General features: G+C 35.6%; 1 long non-coding RNA gene across 1 annotated transcript in view; it reads right to left on the bottom strand.

Moving 5' to 3' along the window:
- Nucleotides 1–247: 247 nt before the first annotated feature.
- LOC107583054 (uncharacterized) overlaps nucleotides 248–5,052 on the bottom strand; it is a 61,840-nt gene continuing 57,035 nt past the window's right edge. Inside the window, exons 3-4 of the long non-coding RNA XR_001609008.1 lie at nucleotides 1,939–2,020; nucleotides 248–305 (exon numbers count right to left, since the gene is read on the bottom strand). This is a non-coding gene — a long non-coding RNA (uncharacterized lncRNA). The remainder of the gene's footprint in view (nucleotides 306–1,938; nucleotides 2,021–5,052) is intronic.

Genomic DNA, 5,052 nt, shown 5'->3' with positions numbered 1-5,052 from the left:
AAAAAAAAAAAAAGGCACAACAAATATATCGCAAAATTATTGTTATTATTATTATTATAAACTTGAATGCTATATTTTAAGCTTATGAATGTTTTATGACAACTTGGTGTGAGGAACAGACCAACATTTTCGTTTTTATTCCTAATAACATTTTGTGTTAAGGCTGTGTCCACATCCAGACCAGTACAAATACAACTGACTCTAAATAGACATTGGGTCTAGAACCAATCGTGATGACATTTATGGTCATTCAATTGTTTTCCCCTTTTCTTTTGGAGGTTGGCATACGTTTTTCTCTTCCCAAACTGAAAACGAAAAAAACATAAAATAACATCAAACAGGTTTGGAACAACATGACTCATGAGTAAATAATAATACAATTTTCATTTTTGGGTGAACTAACATTTTAACTAAAACATGAGAAAAAATAAAAATAAATCTAAATTAACCAGATGGCAAAAACATTAATTAATTACAAATAAAACAAGATATTAAACACACTGTTACTGATTACAGTTAGTAATGAAATAGATAGCACATGTTGTTGGTATATGCGATGTGACTGTAATTCTGTAAGACTGCAAGTTGGTTGTTGTTTTGATTTGCATATGGAGGGACTGTTTTACTACCAAACTACTGAGATAACAACCTTTTGTATTACATTGAACATATACTGTATCTGTATATTATATATATGTATATATATATATATGTATATATATATATATATATATATATATGTATTTCATTTAGTAAGTTTAGAATTAAAATGCTACCTATACATTTACCATTTTGAATTAAAATGCTTAAAATTAAATGAGGCTGGGCACACTAATTATTTTGAAATTAATTAATTTAGTAATTTTAACAGCTGTTTCAACCATTATTGGGACAATTGTGTACTTGACATTAATCTTAAAACACAATTTTTAGATTTCTAACCTACTTCAATCTGTAGCAGACATACAGCGTGTTAGAATATATCTAAGCTTGAGACAAAAAGTACAAGTTACAGATACAGTACTACAAAATGTGTCTCCACTGCATGTGGTCTGCAAATTGCTGGGCTGAGAATGAGAAAGTCTAAACAACTAGAAAATACTGGTTTGAGTCAGCACTTTGTCCAAATGGAGGAGGCGTTGTTATCTCCAGCCATAGTGATTTTTATTGTGAGATGTTATTTTGGAGGACTACATATGTGCACAATGTGTGCAGCTTCTCTTACTCTATGTCTGTAAATAATTATTAAGTGGATATTTTAATCACTAAAGCAAGAGTGCTGTTATACTGAATCTCAGAAAGGCTGCGATTTGACCGTAAGCATGAGGTCAATATGCTACACAACAACAGCACAACTGCAAGTGTGATATTGTTTCCATACATTAGTCCTGATCTCTCTTTTAATATGTAAACATTTACTGTTAAGGACGTTCACATAAAAGACGACAACTGTAAATAATAATGATTAAATTAACAATTTAAAAATGATAGAAGAAAATGTGTGTGGAGTAATTGTTACTTCTGTAACTCATTGTCTGGGCAAAATACAATACAATTTCTCTTCATTATTGACTATGTGGCATCTGTATCCTCCATTAGTGACTGTGAGCATTGGCTATCAGACACAGGGAGCGAAAGTAAGACAAATGCCTGCTCCACTCATTGTACCCAAACAGGTCAAGTGGAAGGAGGGAGAAGATGAATTATGAACAGGACCTGCACTAGGCATCTAAAGTGAGCAGAGAGAAAAAGGAGAGGAATGCTCATGAAACACTTCAAGATACAAATGGACTTGAAGTTGGAGGAGTCAGAGATAAAGTAAAGTATTGTGACATCAGTGCTGAGTTCACTAAGAATCAACAGCTTTCTATTTTTCTCCCTCACTCTACCTTTATTTCTCCCTCCTTACACTGTCAACTGTGACTGTCAACTACCCACCTTAACAGCACCTTCACATCGATGTGAACCTCTTTCTTCTTCTCCTTCCCACTTGATATTCCCTTCTGATTGCCATTTAAACCTGGGAATAAACAGATTAGGCGATTTATACAAGACAATATATATAAAAATAGGATTTTTAAAAATGTTTCTGAAAGAAGTCTCTAATGCCCATCAAGGCTGCATAATTGATCAAAACACAGTAAAATGGCTAAATAATATTATGATTTTCTATTTTAACATTCTATTTTAAAATGTCATTTAGTTCTGTGATTTACTCCGGTCTTAAGTGTCACATTATCCTTCGGAAATTAATCTAATATGTTGATTTGGTGCTCAAGAAACATTTCTTATTTTTATCAATGTTGAAAAGAGCTGTGCTGCTTAATATTTTTGTTGAAACCATGGTATATTTTTCAGGACTCGTTGATTAATAGAAAGTTCAAAAGAACAGCATTTATTTGGATTAGAAATCCTTTATATTATTGTAAGTGTTTATACGGTCACTTTTCGTCAATTTAATGCATCTTGGCTGAATAAAGGTACTGATTTCTTATTACGGTCGCTAATTTTATATGGGTCAAATTGTTGATTTCAGAATGTTAACGTCAGCAAGGCTGCATAATTGATCAAAACACAGTAAAATGGCTAAATAATATTATGATTTTCTATTTTAACATTCTATTTTAAAATGTCATTTGGTTCTGTGATTTACTCCGGTCTTAAGTGTCACATTATCCTTCGGAAATTAATCTAATATGTTGATTTGGTGCTCAAGAAACATTTCTTATTTTTATCAATGTTGAAAAGAGCTGTGCTGCTTAATATTTTTGTTGAAACTATGGTATATTTTTCAGGACTCGTTGATGAATAGAAAGTTCAAAAGAACAGCATTTATTTGGATTAGAAATCCTTTATATTATTGTAAGTGTTTATACGGTCACTTTTCGTCAATTTAATGCATCTTGGCTGAATAAAGGTACTGATTTCTTATTACGGTCGCTAATTTTATATGGGTCAAATTGTTGATTTCAGAATGTTAACGTCACTTAAACTATTATGCTATAAATCACATTTGACAAATGCAAAATAGATGCATTTTCACTAATGGTTTCAGATATATCTGGACGCTGATTTTCCCTCTAAACATGCAACAAGAAGTTTAACTTTTTTTTGCACTCTGCTGGAGAAATCTATCCGTGAAATCTCTGGGTGACATTTCTAGCCTAATCAAAGCCTCCTTGACACACAATGTCAGCTGAACACACCAGACAAATGCTGGACATCCTTCCTGCGTGACAGGGTGTCAACACAACAGTTTTACTGCACAGCCCATCTGAGGACTAACAAATAAATAACTGCTCTCACTTATAGGATGGAGAGAGGTCAGTCAGACTTAAACACTGAGTTTGTTTGACTTCTTTAAATAAACTTAGCGTGATGGACAGAGAGTATGAGAGAGCAAGAGAGGCAGAGGCAACATCCTGCATGCAGTCATTTTCTATACTAAGAGACAGGTCTCACGGATAAAGCCAGCTTACCCCTCAGACTGTGCCCGTGTGTGTGTGTGTGTGATTTTTTAAGAGACGGATGCGTGGCTGGTGAGCAAACGGTACAGAACCACACATTCTGCCTCTCGCTCTCGCTCTCTTTCACTCGTCCTCATTTCATTCGCTTCCTCTCTTTCATCGCCTGCTAATCAGCCACCTGTCAGGGCGAAAACATCCAGTGTGACAGCTATCACCAGCTACCTGTCTCCCTGCTCTGCATCCTCACACCTCCGCTCATTTACACAGGCACGCCGGCCCGCTCGCTCTCATTGTTTGTTTGATTCATAAGCCCGGGCTTGTTGCAAATCCCCCCGTATTGGGAGAGGTGACAGGAATCGTTTGATGGTAATGCCGGTGGCATTTGGGAGTGTGGACTGTACGACAGGCAGAGAGGTAAGGAGTGATCTGGCATTAAAAGATAATGCTGTCGCGACCTGATGGGTGAAACAGGAGCAGCCATCAACACCTCAATGTTTAGAGCTGAAAAATAATGCTGCCGATGGCCTGGCTTGACCTCTGACTCCTGCTGAGTGATCACTATTTGTTTGTCTAGGCTGGAGAGGCATTGCCCGTGTCTATCCAGTCCACAAGAACCAAGATTTCAAAGGCAGAAAAAAATGAATGAATGAATATTAACCATGAAATAGCTCAGTTTAAAGAAGAGATGAAAACTAAATGTATTATTGCATGAAAATCTTGACTTCTGTACATTCAGATCTGGCACTTTTAAGACACAAGAATATAGCAAGTCATATTGCAATACGACTGCATAAAGGAAAAAAATTGCTTACAAACTTCACTGGTTTCCAGGAAAGTTAAGTTCATTTTACTCGCATAAATCTTACTGTAAAACAGTGTTGTTGTTAACTAAAAGTATTACAAATCATTTTCTGTAATTTAAATAAAGCTGAAATTAAATGAATTATCAATGTTAAATTTTTATGAAAACTACTTAACTAACTTAAGTAAACTTAAAGGGGTCATATGATGCTGCTAAAAAGAACATTATTTTGTGTATTTGGTGTAATGAAATGTTTATGCGGTTTAAAGTTCAAAAAACACATTATTTTCCACATACTGTACATTATTGTTTCTCCTCTATGCCCCGCCTTTTTGAAACACGTCGATTTTTACAAAGCTCATCGGTCTGAAAAAGCTAGGTGTGCTGTGATTGGCCAGCTATCCAATGCGTTGTGATTGGCCGAATACCTCAAGCATGAGACGGAAATGTTACGCCCCTCACCATACCGTTGATGCCATGTCCGACCGGAGCGACGAGACAAAAACATTAAAACCCATTACAAACGAGGCATTTGTTGCATCCAGTGGGGACATAATTACTGATTATAATGACTTATACTGTCTTTTTACGCGTTGCGATGCATTGCATCGTGCCGCGTAAACATAAAACTCTGTCTGCATTTGTGATCGGAGAAATGACAAACTACAAACACTACTCTACACTAGCTCAAAACTCGCGTTTGAATCGTCAGTGGCAAATTCTTTAAATATAAAAAACGTACTTACAGTCTGTGAGTCAGAACAGCCGGCATTGTAGTCTACT

The sequence above is a fragment of the Sinocyclocheilus grahami genome, unplaced genomic scaffold (genome assembly GCF_001515645.1).
Source record: "Sinocyclocheilus grahami isolate Dianchi unplaced genomic scaffold, SAMN03320097.WGS_v1.1 scaffold49.1, whole genome shotgun sequence".
Taxonomy (NCBI): domain Eukaryota; kingdom Metazoa; phylum Chordata; class Actinopteri; order Cypriniformes; family Cyprinidae; genus Sinocyclocheilus; species Sinocyclocheilus grahami.
Note: the sequence above shows the minus strand (reverse complement) of the source record. Positions and strands in the feature narration are given on the sequence as shown.